The sequence below is a fragment of the Macaca nemestrina genome, chromosome 8 (assembly GCF_043159975.1).
Source record: "Macaca nemestrina isolate mMacNem1 chromosome 8, mMacNem.hap1, whole genome shotgun sequence".
In the NCBI taxonomy this organism is placed as follows: Eukaryota; Metazoa; Chordata; class Mammalia; order Primates; family Cercopithecidae; genus Macaca; species Macaca nemestrina.
In genome coordinates, this window is record NC_092132.1 from 96,828,117 (window position 1) to 96,855,780 (window position 27,664).

Sequence of the window (27,664 nt, forward strand, 5' to 3'; positions counted from 1 at the left end):
CAGGATGAGGGGGTTGAGGGCAGCGGGGCTGGGAGGAGGATGCCCGGGTGCACTTGGAGGGAGAGGAAGTGGGGCTCGTCAGCAGGCTGGGTGTGTGGGAGTGGGGACGGAAGGAATCGCGGAAGCCCCATTGTTTTCACTCAAGTGAACTGAGTGGGTGGTGGTCTCATTTCCTGAAATGAGAATTCTGGGGGTGGGGGAAGGAGAGGGGATGGTGATAAAAACTTAGCTTGTATCCATGTTAACTTTGAAATTCCCATTGGATACCCCAGTGGGCATGGCAAGAAGACAGGTGGAATTGTTGCGGGGTTGGAGGGAGTGGGCTCTGAGTCCGGCCAAGGATGGACAAAATCATTGAAAAGTCCTTGGTATACAAATGGAATTTCAAACCAGACCCTGGATGAGATCTCCTGGGTGCAAGCTTCATGTGGAGGATACAGGGGCCCAGGCTGAGGTTCGTGTGCAGGGCGAGAGGACAAAATGAGGCTGGGAGAGAAAGTGGTAAGACAGGGGCAACACTCAGAGGGCGATGAGGTGAGACACAAGCGCAGAGACTTCCCAGAGCCCAGCTCAGCATAGAGTAGGGTGCACCCAGGGCTTCCCACGGCCCAGGCCACCTGCGCCAGAGGACCCTGATCCAAGTCCCTCCAGTCACACTATTCCCTTCCCAGGTTTTTTCATCAAACCAAGAAATCTCTCCACATGCAAGGCAAGACTGCACTTTCTTTGGAAACGTCTTCCCTGCTGTTGCACCGACTAATGCAACTCGCCGGGCTACAGCTCTGCGTGACTTTCTCGCAAAATACAGACTTGAGCTCCAATTGCCCAGGAGGTGTGCCAGGTATTCTGACAAAGCCTCCATCTCCCTGTCCCCACCCTCTATCCCCTCTGGACTGTAAAGTGGGTCATCACCTTACAGCATTGCTCTCCATGAAGTCTGTGGAAGCCCCCAAGGAAGGACCCTCTCCCCTTCTGAAGGCACATTTGCATCACAGCGAGTCATGAACATTAGTTCATTCAACTCGCCAACTTTAATGAGCTCAACGCGCAGCAGGGGTGTAACATTTTTGGAGAATGAATTGACTTAAACTGTCAGCTTCCGGCCTGCGTGACATCACCAGTTCTTAGCAGAGGAGCCCATGGCTCTAAGGCTTCCCGGGATGCTCTTTAGGATGCCTCTGAGGCCCTGAAGCTGGGCAGGACACAGTGAATTGATGCTCATAGATGCATTTTCTGCAAAGAGAGTGCAGAGTTTTATTGGAATTATCAGTGATAGATGAGCTTTTTTTTCTTCTGTTGCATTATTGGATTCTAACCTTATTCAACTCTGAACAACTCCAGGGAAAGGGCTGTTGCCTTCACCTCCTGTAGCTGATTTGAATAGATACATGGCACATTTCTCCTAGAATCTGGCTCCCCCCAAGTCCTTCTTCCTAGTGCTGAGTTCTGGATTCCTGCGTGGCTTTGGTCTGGGGTCCCTGTGTCCCTATTCCTCCAGCCCACACTCCAAGTGATGCAAACACTTCACTGGGAACTAGCTCCAAATAGCTACCTCAAGCCTTCCCCTGTCCTGGAGGTTTGGAGCCCAAGAAGTCTGCATCCTAGGTACCAAGGTGGGTCTGCAAAAACAGGAGGCCCCCAAAATGACATTCCTAACACAACCCTATTCAAAATTGCTGGGCCTTTTAAACTGTTTTTTTATGCAGCCTGGTGGTACCTGTTGCATCCACAAACATTTGTGGAGCACCTGCCAGATATCTCCTCTAGACTCCACATGCTATTGTGAACAAAACAGACAAACATCTCCACCCTAATGGAATTTACTTTTTTTTTTTGGAGACAGAGTCTCCCTCTGTCGCCCAAGCTGGAGCGCAGTGGCGAGATCTCGGCTGACTGCAAGCTCCACCTCCCAGGTTCACGCCATTCTCCTGCCTCAGCATCCCAAGTAGCTGGGACTACTGGCGCCCGCCACCGCGCCCAGCTAATTTTTTGTATTTTTAGTAGAGGCAGGGTTTCACCGTGTTAGCCAGGATGGTCTTGATCTCCTGACCTTGTGATCTGCCCACCTTGGCCTCCCAGAGTGCTGGGATTACAGGCGTGAGCCTCCGGGCCCCTCTCGGAATTTACCTTCTAATGGAGCAGACAATAAACACAATTAAGTAAGGAACTCTCTATAGTATGTTAACTAGTGATAAGTGCCATGGAGAAATTGAAATAGAAAATGACCATGGTAATAAAGAGCATCATCACAAACACTTGAACAGCACATGCCACACACCAGACTAGCCTCAATATTCTCTGTGGCCCAGCACAGTGGCTCACACTTGTAATCCTAACACTTTGGGAGGCTGCAGCAAGAGGATCACTTGAGTCCAGGAGTGCGAAACCAGCCTGGGCAAGATGGCAAGACCCGGTCTCTACTAAAACTTAAAAATTAGCCAGGCGGCCAGGCGCGGAGGCTCACGCATGTAATCCCAGCACTTTGGGAGGCCGAGGTGGGCGGATCACGAGGTCAGGAGATTGAGACCATCCTGGTTAACATGGTGAAACCCCAACTCTACTAAAAAATACAAAAAAAATTAGCAGGGCATGGTGGCGGGTACCTGTAGTCCCAGCTACTCGGGAGGTTGAGGCAGGAGAATGGCGTGAACCCAGGAGACAGAGCTTGCAGTGAGCCAAGATCGCGCCACTGCATTCCAGCCTGGGCGAGAGAGCGAGACTCCGTCTAAAATAAAAAATTTAGCCAGGCATGGCAGCCCACACCTATAGGCCCAGCTACGCAGGATACTGACACAGGAGGATCCCTTGACCCCAGGAGTTCAAAGCAGCCATGGACTATGTGAACTATGATTGTGTCACTACATTCCAGCCCGGGCAACAGAGCCAAAGATAAATAAATAATAAATGTTCTGTGTACATATGCTCATTAAAACCCTCAGGACAACTGTCTGAGGCTGGTATTGCCATGATTCCCATTTAAATATGGTAAGGGGAATACCTTGCCCAAGGTCACACAGCCCCAAGTGGTGGCCCAGGGGTGAAGGAAAAGGAAAGGAGGGATGGAGCAAGGAAGACACTGCAGCCAGGGAAGGCCACTGGCACGCCGTGTGCTCTGTGGTATGCTGGCTGAACCTGGTCATTGCCGGGAACCTTATGGTTAGCTAGAACCTGGTGCTGGAGGAGCAAGCCACTCACAGGAGCCAAGGGTAGTTTCTTTCTACCTACCCACCCATGATTGCTTTCTAAGAGAGAAAGGAGGAACCAAAGAGAAAGAGCATGCACAGAATTTGGACGCTGTATAAAACCTAGTATTTGTGGAGCAATTGAAGAAAAATAAACGGTGTGGTGAAGTAAACAGTTAACAAAAGGCTAGCATATGTTTACCTAGAAGATGTGAAGAATTGTTTCCAGATCAAATGGTTTGGAATGAGAACTTCTACACCTTGAATATAAACTGAGATTTGCCAACTGTGAGAAACATTTAAAATGCTATTTACTTTAGAGGATGAGAAGCCTGAAAACATTTTTTAGGGAAGAAAAGAACTAGAAGGACAATGGGCACATATAAGCCATGGTATTGCACAGGTTCAGCAGAGCAACGGGAAAAAAATAAAGAAGATTGGTCTACACGGAGACTTCCACCAGCCCCCTCTCCAAGGCCAAGGAATCTTGTTCAAATAATGTCTGATTGAGAGATAATTATGGGGGAAATGCCAATTCCACATTTCATATCTCTGCACTTTCGTATTGTCAGAGCCCCACAGAGACAGGATACCAAAGAAACAGCCTGACAGAGGAGGGAGGGGAGTCGTGCAGTTCTGGAATGGCGCCAGGCAATGTGGAAGTCATTGAGATTTACCAGCATCATTTCCATAATCGCTTTTGGATGCACAATAGCTGAAGATTGTGCCTGGATTCCCCTTTGCTAGCATTCTGGGGTCACGACATCGGCATAGAAGGTGGCCAGCCTTTGGATTTTGCAGCTGTTTGTGGAGTCTTTATGGAAGAGCAGCGTGGTTAAGAGACCACGGCTGCATAACCCTGTCTGCAGTGTGCGAGGCTGGAGTGCTGGCCCTGGACCTGCCCAGTCATGCCTTCTCGGTCAGCTGTTCATCTCATCTGCTACCACAGTAAGAAATGGTTTTCATAAAGCCATTTATGAGTTATGAAAGTCCATTATTTTCCAACTGAGAAGGTAGACATCAAACTGCAGAATCAATGAGGCAGTAACAGTTTTGAAATCTCAGTACAAGCAGTGACGCCTTCTGCTGTGTAAGAACTGATCAACTTGGCCCATTTCCCCTTCTCTAGAACACTGAACTACAGTGTCAGATAAGTAGACGGTGCCCGTGACCATGGGCCCTTCACCTGCTCCACAGTGAATGAAAGCTCACCCGAGAGCAGGGTTACACCCTGTGGAGGGCTGGGCCAGGTCCACAGTCCTCAGAGATGCCCTGAATTCATCCAGAAGGGCTCAGCCATTTGCCTATGCCAGGCCAATGCTCGAGTCAGTGTGGAGGGGAGGGTTACGCCGGGACCACTGCGTCAGCACATTGTGGACCAATAATAGCGTAATAATAGCGTCTCTCCAACAGGGAAAAGAAATGCCCTGAAGACTGCTGGCCATGTGTTCAGTGATTCTCACAGAGCACAGAAAATGAAACATCAGAGAAACTGCCCTTAGGCGGGGCTGGCAAATATCTCCCCTACTGGGCGCAGGGCAGACTTCACCTCAAGGTCTTCCTCCACACACATTCCACAGCCCAGCCAGTCCTCCAGGGTGGAACTCAAGATGAATCTATTCACCATCTCAGTTCCCTTGGGAGTGGGGGAGGATACGAAGCTGAGGTCTAGCATCCGGGCCAAGGCTTTCTCAGCCAGGGCTCCTGGCCCTGGGTGAGGGTGGGAGGGAGCAATGTGATGATCAGCACTCCAGTTTCTTGTCCAAGGCTGCCTGTGGCCGATGTGCTGCCTATTTGAGAAGGAAAGGGAAACACATAGGCTTGTCTCAGGTGTTCCTAGAGGATGTGGGATGGCCACCCATGGCTGAAAACTAACTTGGTTCGCTAGAGTGTGTGACATCGGGACCTGAGGCCCAACTTACCAAGTGCTATCTATCTACGTGACTTCACCCCTCAGTGTATTCATCTATGAAATGGGGATAATACTAGCGTTGGAGGATGAATAAATTGCTCAACATGTGTAAAGTGCTTAGAAGGTGCCTGCCGTGCAGGAAGCAAGCACTGGGCACTAGCCATCGCTGTCATTGCTGCTGTCCTCAATGAGTGCAACCAGTTGCTGGACTGAGGTGGCTGAAAGTGACTGGTAGTAGAGTGGATGAGAACAGATAAAAGGCCCCAATGCAGGGAGGCCAGAGGCCATGCAGGCTGAACTCCAACAGGAGCAGTGGCTGTAGGGGAGAGGCTCGACCCTGGAGCTGGTCGTGATGTGCAAGTGGGATGGGCTGGGGGCTCCCGTGTGAGAGCATAGGAGGAGAGGGCTGTGTTTCCCAAGCCTGGAAGGGGCTAAAGTAAAAAAGACCTAGCTGTGCCCAACAAGGCCTGGCGACTTGGCTTTCTCCACAGGCGCAATTCTTCCTATCAAAGCAGGTTCCCAAACCCTGGCTTCTTCCTGCCTCTCAGTCTAACGTTATCATTGCTCCTTCATCCATCAGAGAGCCCGGAGTCTCATCTTTCAGTGACTTATCAAGGCTAGACTATTACTCAGAATCTCCACTGTAAATCAGACTACTGTTAAGATAAACACTAATGCTTAAGTCAAAAATCTTGGACTCAAAGAAGGAGTCGACATGGTAAGAGGCCCTTCTGGCGCATCATCCCAGAAACTTCATCTGACACCCTCCACCACGGGTCCTCCACACGGGAGGACCTGCCTGGACAGTTGTGCACACAGAAACAACATTTGTTCTCACTGGTTTGCTCTGCAGTCCCAGAAGACCACCAGACGGAGTGGAAAAAAAGTCATCTTGGGGCAAAAGACAAAGCGCCATTCAATACACTAATCTCATATAAGCATAGTTCTAATTAGCTGAATCATATCTTCAGGAATAGTAAAGAGAGACTGCAACAGATATGATACTCCAATAGGTTTTGTCCAATCTGGCAGAGTGCATTCTTTATCTGAAATCATCCACAGCAACCACTTTCAGAACGGGGCCAATTTTCAGACCTAAATTACCTCTGGCTCCACAGTAGCATCTGCCCATGAAATCAGTTTCTACCAAAAGCTTAAACTCTCCAGCAGCAATTATCTGGAACAGCCTCAAAACTGCGTTTTTGCCATTTGAGACTGTTTTCCACAATTGCCGGCCATCTTGCCTGTTAGCATGCCTGTGGGAAGGACGGGCTGGCAGTTATGGCGTTAATTCCCTATTTGAAGTTGTTGTCCTTGAATCCTTTATGACCATCAGACATAACACCCAGTGAAAATGACACCAACTGCATTTAGAATTATTCAAAACCTGCCACCTCGCGGAGGAAAATTCAGCCCACCCTCAGGGATGCAGGTCTTGACTCTGTCCTGACTGAACTCTTAACAATTCTCCTTTGCAAACTCCCAGAAGGAGACTTGATGATCTCTTCCATATAGCACTTAATGGGAAAGCAAAAACGATTTTCCACTGAGGGAATGTTTTTGCAAAGTGGAAATCAAATCCATTCGTTAATCTTCAAAAACTCTGGGCTGTGCAGATTCTCGGGAAGACACTAAGCATATGGATCACAACAGCGATGGACCCTCAGCAAATGGACCCTGACAGCTCCAGAACCAAGCACTTGCCTGGGGGAACTCCTCCCAGCAAACGCTTCTCAAATGGCAAGCCTGGGTCCTGTTAGCCATGCAGGCTGTGATCTGCTGGTGAATGCCTATCACCGACTGTTATTATAATATCAACCTTCTCTATAGAGTTTATGAGTGACTTTTTGCACAGAAATAAGGATTATAGTGTACAACACTGCAGTGGTCCTAAGCTCAAAGTCCTCATTCTTCAACCCAAGAGTTCTTTATATTTTTTACCCCCCAATTACATGTAACACAGGCTCCATCAAGACAGAGACAGTGTGTGCTCGCTTGATTAAAGTAAGCCCGCGGGCAACAGGATAGATTTCTAACCCCTAACTTTTACTTAAACTAAAATACACGAAAAGGAAAATGCAGAAAACAAATCTGCCAAACAATGTTTCGGTTTTCTCATGCCTCAAAATTGTCTTCTCAGGCCAGGGCTGTTATTTTCTCTAATGCAAGTCCATGTGAGGGCAAAATCAGTGTTGCCTTTCCCATGCGCCCTCATCAGACGGTTTCAGGCAGAACTTTCCTGCAAACACTGAGCCACACTGGCCTAGAAGGTCGGTCAGTTTGCATTAGCTCAGCCCTGACTATTCACATGCAGTCACGCTAATTTCCATTTACCTAAGAAGTAAAGGTTTTCCAAGGCTGGTTCCCAATCCTGCTCATATGCTACGGAACTCAGATGATTCTGTGAAAAACGGAGAAGGCTCCAGATATCTGAGACAGCTGTGGGGCATGAGCTCAGAAAGCCCAGCCTCTGTGGAAAAGCAGAGCTTTCTGTGTTTCAGTGAAAATGCCCATGAGGTTTAAGTCCTCCCTCCTCTGAAATGACAGAAGAGACATCCAGCCACTTTGGGTTTCGACAGAGGAGGGTTAAGAAGTTGGCAACACCAGCACCCGTGAACCCTCAGGGCCAGGAGAGCAGCAGCCTGGTTTGGTTTTCCGTCACCCACTGTGGTGGGAACAGTAATGTGGGATGAGATCAAGTTCAAGAACAGTACACGCAAGCAAAAATCTCATTGTTCCTGTTATTACATTGTGAACATCTCCTCTTTTGTTTTCTTTTAAAGAGCATTGTTCAAAAGGTTAAATTTGTTGGCTAAGACATCCCCTGAAAAGCTTAGTAACTTGGAATTTTGGTGGCCATAGTTTTCTTCCTGTGTAAGCTTCCCTCCAAGGTTAGTCTTAAATATAGAATATCCCTCCTCTTTCCTTCCAAATCCTCTTTTCTTTCTGAGCCATCCAAGTACATGGTTAGGCTCCATTCCTGTTCTCAGAGGCGTGTACTGTCATCTCTGCCAGACTTCCTCCAGCTGCCGCCCATGAGCGCATCTGCTGTAGAGTTCCCCTCTTGAAAGGTGTCCCAGAAAGACTGGCCTCATTTTATTCCCAGAGGAATCCCAGAGCCCTGGGAGACAATGGCTAACAGCTGGTCCAGAGATTGCTGTATAAACTTTTGAGGCCACAACTGGCAAATTGTAAGAATACGATGGAGTGCAGGCAGACTGGTTTGTCTGAGCTGATCTGGCAAAAGACAGGGTGGGGAAGAGGACAAGTGGCTGTGGCTGAGGGTGGAGCAGATCTCTACTTCTGTCCTGCATGGCAGTCCATCCTTAGTGTTGGGCATCTGTGATTTGTTTTCAAATTTCAATAGTTTGGGGGGTACAGGTGAATTTTGGTTACATGGATAAGTTCTTTAGTGGTAGTTTCTGAGGTTTTGGTGCACCCATCGCCTGAGAAGTGTACACTGCACCAATGTGTAGTCTTTCTTTTATTCCTCACCCACCTCCCACACTTTCCCCTGAGTCCTCACAGTCCATTCTATCATTCTTTTTTTTCTTTTTTTGAGACGGAGTCTTGCTGCGTCGCCCAGGCTGGAGTGCAATGGCTCGATCTCAGCTCACTGCAACCTCCGCCTCCCAGATTCAAGCAATTCTCCCACCTCAGCCTCCCAAGTAGCTGGGATTACAGGTGCCTGCCACCATACCCAGATAATTTTTATATTTTTGTAGAGACAGGGTTTCACCATGTTGGACAGGCTAGTCTTGAACTCCTGACCTCATGATCTACCAGCCTCAGCCACCCAAAGTGCTAGGATTATAGGTGTGAGCCACCGCAACTGGCCCATTTTATCATCCTCATGCCTTTGCATCCTCATAGCTTAGCTCCAACTTCGAAATGAGAACATATGATATTTGGTTTTCCATTCCTGAGTGATTTTACTTCAAATAATGGTCTCCAAATCCATCCAGGTTGCTGCAAAGGCCATTATTTTGTCCATTTTATGGCTGAGTAGTATTCCAAGGTATATACGTACCACATTTTCTTTATCCACTTATTGGTTGATGCGCATTTAGGTTGGGTCCATATTTTTGCAGTTGTGAGTTGTGCTGCTATAAACATGCATGTTGGGCACCCAAGATATTATAATCGTTTCCATCTTGGTCACTATCTGCTGTATCATAAACACAAAATTATGACTTCACAAGAGGATGGGCCAAATGAGAAGCAGAGCTATGAGGGAAAGGAATGCTTGTTAAAGTAAAACTATTCTGAATAACTGAGGGAGGAATTTCAGAAACTAACTCTGGCCAAGAACTTTTTTTTATTTGTATGGTCTCTGAATTAGAGCTGTGTCCAAACCATCCCTGCTAGGATCCATGACAGCCTAGGATAAATAAGCCTTTGAGAAACTGTTTGAGGAGTGACATGGGAGCCTTCTCAGGGAGCTCCTTGACTTCCCGTGCCCACTACCTTCCCACCACAAAGGTGGGCCCATTCGCCTTTGATTTTGAAACTAAAGCAAATTTAGTTTACACAAGCCATGTCTTAGGGTGGAAAATAGCTCATCTCCACTGGAAAACACTGACAGGCCATTCAATTCATCGCTGAGCAAAAATCAGAGTGAGAGGATCCAAAATGAAGTGGCAGAAGGAAGGAATTCGCAGGCGCATCAGGAAGGGTCATGTGGCAGCAGCATTTGCTCAGCAGCCTGAGAACTCCCGCCAGAGCAGCCGGCACTGCCACTCAGAGGACTTGGTGCAAGGAGAAGCCGCGCCCAGCACTGGTCCTATTGCCCATGCTCCAGTAGCTTCTGCAAGCTGTGGGATCGGCAGCCCCATTGCTAATGTGGGTTAGCATAAACATACCTTATCCAAACAGAGAAGAAAAGATACAGAGTATGTATAAATACATATTATAGATGTATGATACATAAAGTGTGTCTATCACCTAAAGATTTCATTGCCAGGCATGGTGGTTCATGCCTGTAATCCCAACACTTCAGGAGGCAGAGGAGGGTGGATCACCTGAGGTCAGGAGTTTGAGACCAGCTTGGCCAATATGGTGAAACCCTGTGTCTACCAAAAACACAAAATTAGCAAGGTGTGGTGGCTGGTGCCTATAATCCCAGCTACTTGGGAGGCTGAGGCAGGAGAATCGCTTGAACCCGGGAGGCAGAGGTTGTAGTGAGCCTAGATCATGCCATTGCACTCTAGCCTGGGCAACAAGAACAAAACTCCATCACACACACACACAAATAAATAAAAATAAAAACATAAAAACGTAAGTAAATAAAAAAGATTTTGTATAAAAATATGACATTCAGGCTAGACAGCAAGCAAAGAATGCAATGCACTTGCAACTAACATTTCCCCAATAGTGCATTAAATGCCACCAGGGCTCAACTGCTGATCCCATTGTCATAAACAGAACGATGGGGTAAGTAAAGATTTTAGTTTTATACATGCATATTGAACACAGGCACCAATAGATCTGATAGCACATGCTACCTGTACCTTTGACACACAGGGTCATCCAGACGATTAAAAGAATCTCACTGAGTTTCCAAAAAGGGCAAAGGGTTCAGGAAACTCCCCTGTTCCCCACTTGCCCCCAGCCACTGAAATGGAGCTGTCCCATTTGCACTGAACACCTCTGCAAAAATTTATGATTGGAATCATGTCTGTGAAAAGAATGCCACCCTAGGGGACCTAAGAATTGCACTCTGGATGGAGGACGGTGTGGGAAGGAGCCAGGTGGTCTTGTGGGAGATGCTGCAAAAAGTGAGATGTGGTTGCACAGGAAACACTTCCTAAAAGTCAGAAGAAAAAGTGTGTGTTCAGCAGCCGGGGGAGGGTGAGAGGAAATAACTCACAAATCTGAATTGTGTCCTACAATACAATATATTCCATCCTGATCAACCAAATAGCTGGCCGGAAAAGTACTTTGACTTTTATATCCTTTTCTCCAGACAAAGAGCTCTGTGTATGGCTGTGTATTTGAATAGGTGCGCTTGCAGGACAGCTGCTGAGACGCGACCCTGTGCTTGCAGCAGAAAGAGCTGATGCTAATCCTGGATCCACACAGAGCTGCCTGCGGAAGCCACACACCGAATGCCAATGTAAGGCCCACCTCAGTGACAAATCCAAACTCACATCGTATCACACGTTCTACAGACATCCAACAGGAATGGAAGACTTTTCTAGAATCTCCAAAATACTGCCTGGGTTCAACTCACCTTGACCAGTTACTACCTTAGTTACTCTCAGCAAATAACTCAATCTCTCTATGCCTCAGTTTTCTTATCTCTAAAATGAGAAACATAATAGTCTTTACGGCCGGGCGCGGTGGCTCACGCCTGTAATCCCAGCACTTTGGGAGGCCGAGGTGGGCGGATCACAAGGTCAGGAGATCGAGACCACGGTGAAACCCCGTCTCTACTAAAAATACAAAAAATTAGCCGGGCGCGGTTGTGGGCGCCTGTAGTCCCAGCTACTCGGGAGGCTGAGGCAGGAGAATGGCGTGAACCCGGGAGGCGGAGCTTGCAGTGAGCCGAGATCGCGCCACTGCACTCCAGCCTGGGCGACAGGGCGAGACTCCGTCTCAAAAAAAAAAAAAAAAAAAAATAGTCTTTACTTCATGGGGTGGTTATGAAGATTAAGGAGTTAATAAGTGTAAAGCACTTAGATAGGAATGATCTCTTGATAACTGTTAGCTACTGTTGCTGTGGGACACAGTAGGACTTCTTTCAGTCAGTGATGACTGATGTTATTGTTGTTATTGTTACAAGAAAACCCCTCTCCCTCCAGCAACAACGAACAACTATTCTTGAGCTGAGAACACACACCCACTCCGAGTAAGCAGGCTGTTATATGCTCCAGGCTTTACCGTATCTGTCACTTTCATATTTGTTCTTTAAGAGATGATCCCAAACTTTCCACACTTCCTTTTTTTTTCTTTCCCCAAGATGGAGTCTTGCTCTGTCACCCAGGCTGGAGGGCAGTGCTGCAATCTTGGCTCACTGCAACCTCCCCCTCCCGGGTTGAAGTGATTCTCTTGCTTCAGCCTCCGGAGTAGCTGGGATTACAGGTGCCTGCCACCATGCCTGGCTAATTTTCATATTTGTAGTAAAGATTCGGTTTCACCATGTTAGCCAGACTGGTCTTGAACTCCTGACCTCGTGATCCGCCCACCTCGGCCTCCCAAAGTGCTGGGATTACAGGTGTGAGCCGCCGTGCCTGGCCTCCACACTTACTTTTATTAACACTTCCCCAATAAACTTGCAAACTCCACAAAGTCAATTTCTTCTGATACCTTTCTTGATTTGCCAGAAGTGTGGTCAACAAGTGAGGGGGAAATGAAACATTTGGTTATAGAATCTTCATATCCCTCACCCTGCTACAGAGGGGTAAAGGGACCACGGCAGAACCCTTATGTGAGGAAAGGGAAGGAAGGGTCCTGTGACTGCCAAAAAAAGTTGGATTTTTCTGAAATTGACCAAGAATCTCTTCATGAATCTAATGTTTGGCTTCTTTTATTAATATGTTTTCAAAACAATCTACTTTCAGCTTCAGAGGGGAAATTGACAATGTCCAAATTTCTGCCCAATTTCCTAATCTGTTTATAAAGCTTTATATACTATTCATTTTTGACCAGATTTTTATTGTGAAATTTGTAGATTCACATGCAACTGTAAGAAGCGCAGCAGAGAGATACCTGTTCCCTTCATGCAGATTCTGCCATTGCAACACCTTGCAAAACCATAGTACAATAGCAGAGCATGATACAGACATGGTACAGTCGAGACACAGACATTTCTGATATTAGGACACCATGTTTTGACATTATGTAGCCACATATCCATTTACCTGTCACACCCAATACCTCCTTAATAAAAGCCAACCACTAATCTAGTTTCTGTTTCTGTAATTTTGTCACTTCAAGATGTCAAACAGATCTCGCTTTTGGGATGGCCTTTCTTCACTCAGCATCATTATTCCTGGGAGATTCATCCTGGGAGATTGTTGTGTGTGTGAATAGTTAGTTCCTTTTAATTATGACTTGTGTCCCATGGTGTGGACTTGACCCAGTTTGTTAAGTCATTCAGTCCTTGAAAGACATCTTTACTGTTTCAAGTTTGTGACTATTACAAATAAGGCACTATGAACATTCCCATACAGGTTTTCATGTGCACGTACGCCTTCATTTTCTTAGAATCTGTGTCCAGAAGTGCACATTATGGGTTGCAAGGCACCTGCATGTTTAGCTTCTTAAGAATCCGCTGTGCTGTACAATTTTATGTTCTGTCAGGCAATGTGTAAGTGTTCTGAACTTTTGCCAGGATTTGGTGTTGTCACTATGTTTTACTTTAGCTATTCTGATCAATGTGTAACAGTATCTCACTAATCTAGTTTCTGTTTCTGTAATTTTGTCACTTCAAGATGTCAAACAGATCTCACTTTTGGGATGGCCTTTCTTCACTCAGCATCATTATTCCTGGGAGATTGGTTTTAACTACTGTTTCCCTAACAGATAATGACGAACCTCTTTCCATGTGGTCATTTGACACATATATATATATCCTCTTCAGTAAATTGTCTTTTCCTCTCTTTTGTCTATGTTTTAGTTGTTCATTTTTCCATTATTCAGGCTTATAGGTGTTATGAATTTCAGACAGTGGCCCTTGGTTAGATACACGGCTTGCAGATATTTTCTTTCAGCCTGTAACTTGTCTTTTCACCCTTTTAACAGGATCTTTCACAAAGAAAAAAAACGTTTTAAGTCCAATTTACCAATTTTTCTATTTATGAGTCATATTTTCTTTGGTGTCAAATCTAAGAACTCTTTGCTTAGCTCTAGATCACAAAGGTTTTCTCCAATTTTTTTCCTAAAATTTTAGAGTTTACATCTAAGTCTGTGATATATTTTGAGTTAATTTTTGTACAAGTGTAAGACAGTCCAGAGTACATTATCTTTTGGCCTGTAGATGTTCAATCAATCCAGCAGTATTTGCTGGAAAGGCTATCTTTCCTCCTTTGGATTGTTTTTGTTACTTTGTTAAAGATCAGTTGGGCATATTTGTGTTGGTCTATGTTGGGGTTCTCTACTCTTTTGCCTTGATAAAAATGCCCAATCTTCTACCAATATCCCACAGTCTTGATTACTTAGCTGCGTGGTGCGTTTTGAAAGCAGGTGGACTGATTTCTCCTACTTTATTCTTTTTCAGAATGATTTTACCTATTCCAGTTTCTTTGCCTTTCCATATAAATCTTAGAGGAATCCTGTTGCTATCTAGATAACAGCTTGCTGGGATTTTTATAGGAATTGCATTAAACTTGTGTATGATTTTTAGGAGAACTGACGTTCTTATTACATTGAATTGTCCAATCCATGAACTCAGTCTCTCTATTAAGATCTTCTTTGGTTTCTTTCATCAATATATGTACTTTTTATCATTCAAGTCTTGAATTTTCATTTTTGATTGATTGATTGTGAGTGATATTTTTAAAAATTTTATTGTCCACATGTGCACTGCTAGTATGTAGAAATGCTATTGATTTTTAAGCATATTACCTATGACCTTGCTGAAGTAACTTATTAATTCTGAGAGTTTAACAGTAGGTTCTTGAGCATTTACACACAGACAACCAGCAAATAAGACAATTTCATTTCCATTTCAACCTGTGTGTCTTTTACTTCTTTTTCTTGACTATTACACAGGGTAGAACTTTCAGCACTATGCTGAGTAAGAGATTTAAGAGCTAACATCCTTGTCTTTACCTTTGGTGTAAAGCATTCTGTCTTTCTGTCATCTTCAGATATAATGTTAGCTATGGGCCTTTTGTACAGGCTCATTCTTGATCAACTTGAGAGAATTTCCCTTTATTCCTATTTTTCTGAGAGTTTTTATTATGAATGGCTGTTGAATTCTGCAAAATGCTTTTCATGATCATATGTATGCTATTGTAAATTTGTTCTGTTGTTGAGGAAGATTACATTGATTTTGAATATTGAACCAGTCTTAAATCCCTGAAATAAAACCCTCTTGGTGACAGTGTACAATTTTTCTGATACATTGCTACATCTTATCTGCTAATAATTTTGTTAAAGAATTTTATATTCCTTTATCCCTCTGTATGCATGAGGGACAATGGTTTGTAGTTTTTTTCTTTTTTGCTCTCTTTTTCTGGTTTTAGTATAAAGATAATACTAATTTCATGAAATGAATTGAGAAGTGTTCCCTCGTCTTCTATTTTCTGGAAGAGATTCTACAGAATTTATATTAATGCTTCTTTAAACATTTGGTCAACTGAACCAGTGAAATCACCAGACCTGAGATTTTTTTTCGTGAATCCAATTACGAATTCAATTTGCTTAATAGTGATAGGATAATTCAAATTATTTATTTCATATTTGATGAGTCTGGGCAGTTTGTTGTTTTTTGAGGAATGGGTCCATTTCATCTAAGTTGCAAAATCTATGTATGAAGAGTTGTTCATGGTATTCCTTTACTATCCTTTTGATACCTGTAGAGTCTAAATTATGTCCCTACTTATCTGTGACAATGACATTTGTGATGTTGGTAACTTGTGTTTTCTTTCCTTTTTCTTCATCAGTGGTGCTTGGTTTGTCAGTTGCATTGATCTTTACAAAGAATCAGCTCTTTCTTTCATTGATTTTTCTCTGTTATTTTGCCATTTTCAACTTCAAGTGATTTCTGCTTTTATCTTTAGTATTTCTTTCTTCTGTTGGTTTTGGCTTTCCTTTCTCTTCTTCTTTTTGTAGGTTCTTAGAATGAGGTCTTTTTTGTTTGTTTGTTTGTTTGTTTGTTTGTTTTTTGAGACGGAGTCTCACTCTGTTGCCCAGGCTAGAGTGCAGTGGCATTATCTCAGCTCACTGCAAGCTCTGCCTCCCAAGTTCAAGCCATTCTCTTGCCTCAGCCTCCTGAGTAGCTGGGACTACAGGAACCCGCCACCACACCTGGCTAATTTTTTGTATTTTTAGTAGAGACGGGGTTTCTCCGTGTTAGCCAGGATGGTCTCAATCTCCTGACCTTGTGATCTGCCTGCCTTGGCCTCCCAAAGTGCTGGGATTACAGGCGTGAGCCACCGTGCCTGGCCAGAATGAGATCCTAAGTTACCAATTTAACATTTTCTTCTTTTCTAATGTGTGCATGTAGTGCTATACATTTCCATTCCAGCATTGCCTTAACTGAGCCCTAAAAATTTTGATATGTTGTATTTTCATTTTTGTTGAAGTCAATGTACTTTTTTAACTTCACTTTTGATTTCTTCTTTGACCTATTTAGAACATGCTTTTTAATTTCCAAGTGTTTGGAGATATTCCTGTTACATTTTTGTTTTTAATTTCTAATTATATCCATTCATGGCAGGGGAACACTCAGTATCACTTCAGTTCCAGTACCTGTTGAGGTTTGTTTTACAGCCCAGGATATGGTTTATGTTGCTGTATAATTTTTGGGCACTTGCACAGAATATGGATTCGGCTGTTGTTGGGTGGAGAGCTCTACATATGTCAATTAGATCTTGTTGGTTGGTGGTATTGTTGAGTTATTTTGTTTCTTTATTGATTTTCTCTCTATTAGTTCTATCAAATGTTGAGAGATGGGTATTGAAGCCTTCAACTATAGTTAAAGATTTATCTATTTTTCCTTTCAGCCTTATCTGCTTGCTTCACATATTTTTCAACTCCATTTTTGGTATATTTGCCCTCTTGGTAGATTGGCCCCTTTTATCTTTACATAATTTCCTTCTCTGTCTTTGCTCTGAGACATATTTGATCTGATATTAATATAGCCTCTTCTGTCTTCTATAATTAGTATCTGCATGACATATCTTTTTTCATTATTTTACTTTCAATCTGCCTATACAGTAATGTTTAAAATGCGTATCTTGTAGACAGCATATAGTTGGCCATAGTTTTTAATCTACTCTTCCAATTTCTGTTTTTTATTTCAAATATTTAGACCATTTATATTTAATTTAATTATTGATATGTTAGGGTTTAGGTCTGCCATTTAATTTTTTGTTTTCAGCTTTTTTCTGCTTTTTCTTGCTGTTTCCTTTTTCCTGCCTCTGACTTTTATTTAAACATTTTTTATAATTCCATTTTTATTTATCCATGGTATTTATTTCTTTTGGTAAAACTTTTAAAGTGGTTTCTCTAGGTACTACACTATATACACAAAATTTATCACGCTCTTACTGGTGCCATCATTTTACCTATTAAATTACAGAAATCCTACCTCCCTTTGTGTCTCGTTACACTTATAAACTAAGTGTCATAAATGTTTCCTCTGTAGATTGCAAACATAATTTGGAAAACTCAAAGCAATAAAGAAAACCTATTCTATATATCCATATTTTGGCTCACTATGTTCTTTCTTTTCTCCTGATGCTCTGAGTTTCCTTCTCTTATCGCTTCCATCCTGTTTGGAGAACTTATTTTAGCCATTCTTTAGGTAGGTTTAGTGGTGTCAGATTCTCTTGGTCTCCCTTCATTTGAAAATGTTTTGGTTTTCCCCTCATTCCTGAAGAAAATTTTCACTGGGTTGGCAGTTCTTTCCTTTAAAAACTTGAAAAATATTCTGCCACTTCCTTATGGTTTCCATGATTTCTAATGAGAAATTCTTCGTCATTAAAGTTGCTTCTCTTCTGTGGGTAAGGTGTTGTTTTCCTCTGACTACTTTTTACTATTTTTTTCTTTGCCTTTAGTTTTCAGAAGTCTAATTACAATGTGTCTCAGGTGTTTGCTATTTGAAGTTATCTCAGCTTCTTGAATCAGTAGATTTATTTCTGTTGCCAAATTTGAGGAGATTTGGGCAATTGTTCCTTCAAGTGCATTTTTCAGCCTCACCCTCTTTCTCCTCCTCTCCTTTTGGACTCTGATAGCATGAATGTGAGATCTTTTGTTATATTCCCATGGGTCTTTTTTTTTTTTTTTTTTTTTTTTTTTTTTTTTTTGATACGGAGTCTCACTCTTGCCCAGGCTGGAGTGCAGTGGCACGATCTCAGTTCACCGCAACCTCCATCTCCCAGGTTCAAGTGATTCTCTTGTCTCAGCCTCCCAAGTAGCTGGGACTACAGGCACATGCCATCACTCCTGGCTAATTTTTTGTATTTTTAGTAGAAACGAGGTTTCACCATGTTAGCCAGGATGGTCTCAATCTCCTGACCTTGTGATCCACCCGCCTTGGCCTCCCAAAGTGTTGGAATTACAGGCGTGAGCCACCGCGCCTGGCTGGGTCCGTTTTTTTCACTCTGTTTTCTTTCTATTGTTCAGATTGGTTAATTTCTCTTATTTTTTCTTCCAGTTCACTGATTCTTTTCACTGCTCCCTTCCTTCTGCTATTGAACCCATCCACTTCAGTTATTTTATTTTTAAGTTCTGACATTTCCATTTGGCTCTTCTCTATGTATTTGCTGAGTTTTTTTTTTTTTTTTCCTTTTTTCAAGTGTGTCCAAATTGTTTATTGAAGCATTTTTGTCATGGCTACTTTAAACCCTTCTCAGATAATTCTGATATTTCTGTCTGTAGTGTAGGTATTGGTATCTATTAAATTGTCTTTTGTCCTTCAGTTTAGGATCTTCCTGGGTTTTTGAATGGTGGGCAATTTTCAGGTTCAAGTGATATTTCCTCTCTTAGTGGGGATATTCGTGTTTCGAGCCTGGGTGTTCTGATTTAGCTGAATTTTTTTTTTTTTTTTGGTCAGCACTCTCACAGGAAAGAGGGCAGGATGCAGCCTCATTACTACCAGGTGGAAGTAGAAGTTCCTGTTCTTCACAGCATCTCTGTTGGCACCTGAGGGCAGGGTAGGGGGGTTGTTCCTCATCACTGCCAGGCAGATGTGGGAATTCCAACTTTACCTATGATCTCCACTGGCACCACAGTCGGGTGGGGGTGGCCTCATTCTCTTTGGGCCACAGTGAAAGTCCTGATGCTCCACCAGGCTTCTTCTGATACCACCCCAGCTAGTAGAGAGAGGTGCCTCATTACTGCTGGGTGAGAGTGAAAGTCCAGGCTCTCCACATGGTCCCACTGACCCAAGGTGGCAGGGGCTCATTACCAGCTGGCAAGAGTGAAAGTTCAGGAATCCTATTTGGTCTCCTCTGACACCATCCAGGCAGGAATGTGGAGGTGCCTCATTATAGCCTGCCAAGTGCAAGAATTCAGGCTCTCTACTCAGCCCTTGCTGGCATGAGTAGGGTTGGGCCCAGCTTGCTCAGTGGCATTTGGCTACAATAAAGCAGTGTTGTCTTGATGTTTTCTGCCTTGGTGCCCTTTTCCTGGCTTTGGTTGGAGACAGCATGCTTCTCTTGGGGCTTTTGGTCTCAGCCTATTACTGTTTCCAGTTTCCTGGCTTCTTCAGCTCCAAGTCTAGGATATATGGGGCCAAAAGAAAACCCAGGGAATTCATGACTATGTCTTCTCTCTTGTCCCAAGACCCATAGTAGGTTTGCCTTCTCTCCACCATTCACAGTCTTCTTGTGATTGGCTCATGTATAATGTCCTGCATTTTTAGTTATGTTTAGATGAAGGAACGGGGAAAAGTATGTCCACTGCAACTTCCTGGAAGCAGAAGCCTCAATTCACATATTTTTAATCTCATGATTAAATATTTTTAATCTCATGACTTTTACTAAAACTTAAACTACTAAATGAAATGACATTATATGGCCATGGCAGGATAATTTAAATTTCCTGGGTGCTCCTTACATCTTCTCATTCTGTTTTTGCCTTTACCCACTCCACCCACCCCTCAGGCTGCAATAAACTCTGCCATTGATCCTCCCACCTCCACCCTCCACCAACCTCTCTTCCAGACGCTGGGGACTCTCTGCCCTTCACTGGATCGTAACTCCTGCAGATGTCTGACTTAGCATGTTTGCAATAACTCACTTCTCTTCTTTTCTGGTGATAATCTGCCACCCTTCCTCCCACCATTTACAGATCTGAAAAAGCTTCAACAGGATAAATAGAATTAGAGTTGACTTTCAAGGATAGATAGAACTTGACAGGCAGAGATGGAGAGAATAATAATAGCATTTAGGTATGTGATTATGATATGTGTTCAAATGCTATGATTATGCTTGACTGAAGCAGAGCTTGTTCATTCACTAAGTCCATTAAATGTGTAAATGTCTATTAAAATCAGACACTATTCTAAGCACTAGCTTAGAATAGTGTCTAATATTATTAATAATAATTAATAATAATAATATTAGAATAGTGTCTAATATTAGTGGTTTCAAAAAGCAGATGGAGGTCCCTGCCTTCACATAGCAAAGTCTAACGGGAGAGACAGGTATGTTTCAAGTTAACAAACTAAAAAATCTGTAACAGTGATTCTATTAAATAATTGCTCTAAATAAAAACAGATGGTTATGAAAGAGAAAGCTCACGTGGGCAAAGAAGGGTTATTTTGAGATGGATATCAGGGGAACATCACTGAGAAAGTTACCTTAAGAATTAGCAGGCACCAGGCAGATAAAAAGTGGAGAATACGGCATTTGGCTGGGCTCTGTGTGAGGCAAGATTCCTGTTCTTGACAGGCCAGCACGGTAGTGGAAGCAGGCAGAAGGGAGATTTGCTTAAGATAAGGTGGAGCAGAAGGCAAACCAGATGACCAGGGGGCTACACAGCAGGTAGAGGCTGATTCCACTGCAAATGCGATGGGAAACCACTGAAGGTTTTAATCACGGAAGTAACATGATCCGATTTCATTATAAGAGAAATGGTAGACAATAAAACTGGAAACAAACTTTGGGAACACATTGTCGAAAGCCTTCAGTGACAGTCCTGGGAGTTTTCACCTAATTCATAAGACAGTGGAGAGTTTTCAAGGACTTTATTTTTTTAAATAAGCACTTGGTTCTAGATTTATTACACAACAAATACATATTATAAAACAATCAGAAACAAATAAGCAAAAAGAACATAAACATAACCCATAAGCAAACCTGTCAGATAGAATCCATTTTAGTGCACTTTGGAGTTTTCTCTCTCAGGCAGCTTTCCATGCATATACTTAATAGTATGATTCAATACACTATCATATGTTTATTAGTACACATAAATACACATTTTACAAAAGGAGGGTCTTGTGGTCTTACTGAATACAGTGTTTTGTAAACTTCTTTTTCCCTTTTCATGATGTATTGAGAACATGTGTTTCAATAAAAACACTTAAAATGACATCATTTTCAATGGCAGCATTTTTAATGGTATGTATATTTCACAATTGATCCAATTAAACTCAAATGTTCAACTTTTAAGTTTCTTCAAGTTTTCTCTGCTGTAATTAGCCTGCACTATAGTTGGTGTCATCACAACAAAGTGTCTGCATAAATCAATAATCAATTTTTAGAATATTTTTCTGTAAGTGTAAGTGCCAGGTAAAATGTTAGTGAACATGTTAAGGCTTTTGATGCCTCTGATCACATTATCCTTCACAAAAGTTGTGCGAATTTACAATACCCCTAGTGGTATAGAAATGTGCCACCTTCCCAAAAACACCGGGTGCCATCAGTTCTTTTTACTTGTGTCATTTGGTAAAGGGAAATGGCATCTCATCACTAGATTTTTTTTGTATTTCTGTGATTACTAATGAGATTGAACGTTTTCCATTATTAGTTGCTGGTCTTTCTTTTTCCTCTTTTATAAATTGCTTGACTGTCTTTTACTAATTTTTATGTTGGTAGATTTATCGTTTCCTTTCTATATGTACATATATATTTATAAATATATTTTGATTACATATACTTAATATTTACACATATCCATATGTGAGATATTTTTTTCTTTTCTTTTCTGTGTGTGTGTGTGTTTTTGTTTTTGTTTTTTTTTTTGAGACAGAGTCTCGCTCTGTCCCCCAGGCTGGACTGCCATGGCAAGATCTCAGCTCACTGCAACCTCCACTTCCCCGGTTCAAGTGATTCTCCTGCCTCAGCCTCCTGAGTAGCTGGGATTACAGGCAAGCACCACCGCACCCAGCTAATTTTTGTATTTTTAGTAGAGACTGGTTTTCACCATGTTGGCCAGGCTGGTCTCAATCTCCTGACCTTAGGAGATCCACCCACCTCAGCCTCTCAAAGTGCTGGGATTACAGGCATAAGCTACCGTGCCTGACCACGAGACATTTTTTCTATATCTATGTATAAAACCCTTATCTGACATATGATGCAAATATATTTTCACAGTTTGCAGTTTGCCTTCTATGATATTCTTTCACCATAGAAAATGTATCCTTTTTTATTATTCATGCATTTCCTTTATGATTTCTCCCTTAGAAGTCATACTTAGGAAGCCCTTTGCCCCACAGGCCCATGTAACCTCACATTGTGATAACTCTATTCCTGCCACATAAGTCTGGAATCTTTCTGCCCTGTGGTATGAAATACACTCCTGTCTTGCTTTTCCCTATGTATTTCCCCACAGGCTTGAAAGGCACACTCTTGACCATACAAACTTGGACATGCTCCTCAGCCTGTTTCTCCACTGTCTGTGCGGGGCCATCGATTTTTCTGTCTGTTTCTCAGCCGCTAATGGATTGTTTGAAATATCATAGTTAGTCCATGGCTCATTTCGGTATTCAGTAGGGCAAGTCATTCTTTGCTATGCTTTTTGTCAAAATTGTATTAAAAGTTTTGTGTAGATGAACAAGCCTGGAATCATGCGTGGGAATGCCAGCCTCACATGACATAGGAGACAAGAAGGAGGAGGCGGGTACAAGGGGGACCCTACAGCCGGCAGCCCCCTTCAGGTAGGACATCTCAAAGGTAATTTGCATTCTGAGCTTAAATCCCCAACTGATGATGGGGCCAAAAATCTCACTGACCTCCAGTGATGATCTAAGGGCTCATTCATAAGTTCCGAGGGTTGTAATTATCGAGCACCTGTGAGGGTTTGCTGAGCTGCCAGCCTGACAGAGCGTGCAGCTGAACAGTCAACCACAGCAACATTTTTACTTTGCTGTTAGTCTACAACTACGAGACAGAAGTTATTCAAATTTTTAAAAAATTGTACAGCAAAAATGGAAGAGTAGGGAACTCTGGGGTTCTGTCCCTCCTAAAAACACAGAAAAATATGACAAAAAGGCCAAGCACAGTGGCTCACACCTGTAATCCCAGCACTTTAGGAGGCCAAGATGGGTGGATCTTCTGAGGTCAGGAGTGGGAGACCAGCCCAACCAATATGGTGAAACCCTGTCTCTACTAGAAATACAAAATTTAACCAGGTTTCTGCCACGTGCCTGTAACCCCAGCTACTGGGAGGCTGAGGCAGGAGAATTGTTTGAACCCAGGAGGCGGAGGTTGCAGTGAGCCAAGATCACGCCATTGCACCCCAGCCTGGGCAACAGCAAGACTCCGTATCAAATAAATAAATAAATAAATACAAATAAATTTTTTAAAAAATTTACAAAAAATGTCAAATCAACCTTTCAGAATGCTGGGAGATAGTCAATGGTTTGCAGCAACCAAGTGAAAGCCCAGATAGGACAGAGGCGACCAAGACCCTCGCTGCAGCCTCAACTGCCCTCCTTGGCGAGGTGGCTGCTCCCATGCCTGGGGTGAGTACTGGGCTCTAAGGAAGCAAACCGGACCGGGATCTCAGGGAATTGTGTCTGTTTTGACCCGATGAGGATTTCCCGGGTCACAGGGCTTGTCCTTGCTTTGTCTAACTCAGCGGGTGGCTAAGAGGACAGGGCTTCCCAGAACAGCAGAAGTGAGTGAGCAAGCCTCTGCTGCTGGGAGCAAAGAGTAACAGCTGCAGCGGACAACAGACATGCCCAAAGCCTGGGAGGAAAAACCAGCCCGTGACATCTCGGGGGAATAGAGGCTCTGAAAAGTTCCTTCTATTCCAGTTTAGCAGTTCCTCAACAAGTAGACATGAAATTACCATATGATCTCACAATTCTACATCTAGGTACACAGCCAGGAGAACTGCCAAGAGGTGTTCCAGCGAGAATTTGTGCACCAATGTTCACAGCAGCCCTATCCACAATAGGTGAAAACAACCTTCATGTCCATCCACTGATGAGAGGATTCAAAAACCGTGTCATATCCTGACCAGTAAATATTAACCAGCCATGAAAAAAGAAGTACTGACACATTCTACAACATGGATGAAATTTGAAAACATCGTGCTAACCGAAGAAGCCAGAATCACATTATTGTATGATTCCATTTATATGAAATGCCCAGAATAAGCAAATCCATAGAGAAAGAAAGCAGATTGGTAGTTGCCTAGGGCTAGAGAAAAGCGGCAATGGGAAGAGACTACTTAATTTATGGGTTTTCTTCATGGGACGATGAAAAAGGTCTTGAAGCAGATAGTGGTGATGGTTGTGCACATGGCTAGTGTGTGCCACCATCAATGCCACTGAATTGTACACTTTAAAATGGTTAATTTCATGTTGTATATATTGTAACACAATTTTTAAAACAGTATTATATAGATTCATTGAAAATATCACACCTAATAATCAGAATAAAATTCATACAGAACGTATATTTGTATATATATTTCATGTGAATTATATATACATATTTATACATATTCCATGTGAATATATATCAATACATTTCTTGAAAAGTATGGAATAATTCATTTTTAATAATTTTCCAATGAAAGAGGCCTTTTAAAATTACTTCATATAACCCAGGAGATATAAAAGAAAAAATAACTTTGTAGCAATTTTAATTGTAAAAAGGTCTGTACAAAAAAGAACCACTCTGAGTACTTAAAAAAAAAGATAAGCAGCCAGCCGTGGTGGCTCACACCTGTAATCCCAGCTCTTTGGGAGGCTGAGGTGGGTGGATGACCCAAGATCAGGAGTTCGAGACCAGCCTGGCCAACATGGTGAAACCCCCTCTCTACTAAAAATACCAAAATTAGCTGGGTGTGGTGGTGCTTGCCTGTAGTCCCAGCTACTCAGGAGGCTGAGGCAGGAGAATTGCTTGAACCCAGGAAGTGGATGTTGCAGTGAGTTGAGATCATGCCATTGCCCTCTAGCCTGGGCGACAAGAGCGAGACTTCGTCTCAAAAAAAAGAAAAAGAAAAAAAAAAAAAAAGACAAGCTAGGGAACATAATTGCATTTCACATACAGAAAAATGCTAATTTTTCCAATAAATACAGTACACTTACAAACTAACAAGCAACAGGTCAAAACAGAGTAGGAAAATGTGGGGGGGGAAAGGAAGAATATACAAATGGCCTTCAAATATTTGGAAAGAAGACTTGACCTCTCTTCTAATAAGGTGATGTCAAATAAAATTATATTACATTGCTTTTCACCTCTCTTATAGAGATCAAACATTGGATAATGGTCAGAACAAGGATATTTGAGGAAAAAAATTGAGTAACATGGTGTGTCAGTGAGAAAGTGTGGGGATGTCATGTCTACATTGCTTCTGTGCTGCTGGTGAAGCTGCTAACCGGTCGTACCTCTATAAAAGCAGTTTGGCAAAATACATACAAATTACTAATGCATGTATTTTTTTATCTGGCAATTTTATTTCTAGGAATTAACATACAGAAATACTCTAATACATGTGAGATGACATATACACATACTTGTTATTATAATATCATTAGTAAGATCAAAACGTTGGAGACAATCATAAATATCCATCATTAAAGGACTTTTAAATAATACAGCATATCATACAATAGAATATAATGCAGCCGTAAAAAGGATGGAAGGATTATTTGTGTGTAAATATGGAATGCACCTGAAAATATATTGCTGTTACAAGGGCAGAACAGCATGTACAGTATTTTTACCACTTATATAAAGAAGGAAGAATATGAACATGAATTGACTTACTTTGTAGAGATGTAAGCTATTTCTGAAAAATATTAGAAAATTTATGGAACTGGCTGTTTCATAGGAAGGGAATTTATCAAGACAAGAGTGGAAGAATATATTATTATTTAAACTTTTGTACATTTTGCATTTGGAACTCTATGAATGTGCTACCTACTGAAAAAAATTTTACTGACTATATATATTTTATGGAATCCCCTTACAAATAATGCACGTGTTTAACCAATGCTTGCTATTATTGGTTGCACCATGATAGACTTAATGGTGAAATCATATACAAATTAAGATATTATCGAGTAGCCTTAAGTGGACCTCATTCAAAACAACTACTCCATATAAAATGTTTTGAATAATTTACCATGCTTTGATATCATTAAATACGAGGCTTTTGTCTTTTACTCATCTACAGTGTAGAGATAGATCACTTTTCCATTTCAGCTAACGTTGAATCCCAGTTGGTTCTTGCTGAGGGACCCCGAGAGCAGGTCTGTAGACGGGTGCGGGTGAAGTGGGTCACAGCACACTACAGCAGCTGGGGGATATGGGCTTCCCAACACCAGGGCCACTGAAGCCTGCCAGATGTGAGCTGGCACTGTTGCCTTCCTCCCCGTGCACTGCATGGCTCTCCTCTCCTCTAACCTCCCAGAGTGCCAGCAGGAGTCCAGTGGAAGTGAGCAGATCAGGACTGAAACCTGGACTCCTAAGAGCTGCTGAGAACTCGTTTTCTTCCAGGCACTTCACTGGACATTTTATATAGTTAGCCATCATTTAATTTACCCAGTGACATCAACATAAGATACATACCATTTTCCCTGTTTTTCACAGGCAAATACTTGGACTCAACAGCAAGGAACATCCTGAAGACTTGCACAGGGAAAAGTACTGGAGTTCGGATTAAACACAGATTGACAAAAAAAAAAAAAAAAAAAAAAAAGCCAGGCTCAGAAAGAGAGGGACAAAGAAACAGAAAGGAAGTTAAAAACAAACCAGAGGACTGAGTTCCTTCATTTCAGGGTCTAATGAGGGCTGGCGGCCGCAGTCACTCTAGAATTCCCAACATGGAATTCCAAATTTTCTACAAACAATGGAAGATCTAGCATTTTAAATCTTTTATCAGCCTATATTACACTTTCATTGATAATTTTCAAAATTCTTTAGTAGCACACCAACTAACACTAAAGTAAGCCACCTGGCCGGGCATGGTGGCATGTGCCTATGATCCCAGCTACTTGGGAGGCTGAGACGGGAGGATCCCTTAAGCTCGGGAGGCTGAGGCTGCAGTGAGCTGTGATCGCACCACTGCACTCCAGCCTGGGTGACAGAGGGATACTATCTTAAAATAAAAATTAAAAAATATTAAGCTACTTAATTTGTAGGCGATCATGCAAAGGTAGACAGAGCACGCTGGCCACCGGAGCCCAGGGAAGCCTGCAGACGGACGCTTGCTGGCATCGTCTGCCGCTCTTCCTCTGGCTGGTCCTTCCTCCTGATGTTATTTCTAATGGTCCTGTGTATTTGTGTGGAGGTCACCTCACATGTTTTCCTACTGTAGTGAGAATACTAACCAAAGGCTGAAAAGAAATCAAATGCAATGCCAGTTGAAAGACCTGAGACAGACACACAGGGAATGCCTATGTGCCTGACAGGGAGTCAAGTTCTCAGTGTGCCATGGGCCACGTGGATGCTTATCGAGGAGACCCACTAACCCAGCTAACAGATAGTGGCCC

General features: G+C 42.7%; 2 long non-coding RNA genes across 2 annotated transcripts; one reads left to right on the forward strand and one right to left on the reverse strand.

Annotated features, from left to right (window-relative positions):
• Nucleotides 1-1,008: 1,008 nt before the first annotated feature.
• LOC105495681 (uncharacterized) lies at nt 1,009-4,662 on the reverse strand. The gene is made up of 2 exons (XR_011606530.1): nt 4,369-4,662; nt 1,009-1,233 (listed from the first exon to the last, which is right to left on the reverse strand). It is a non-coding gene; the product is annotated as an uncharacterized lncRNA (long non-coding RNA).
• LOC139355680 (uncharacterized) lies at nt 3,928-27,197 on the forward strand. The gene is made up of 4 exons (XR_011606529.1): nt 3,928-4,130; nt 22,753-22,870; nt 23,553-23,677; nt 26,763-27,197. It is a non-coding gene; the product is annotated as an uncharacterized lncRNA (long non-coding RNA).
• Nucleotides 27,198-27,664: the final 467 nt, after the last annotated feature.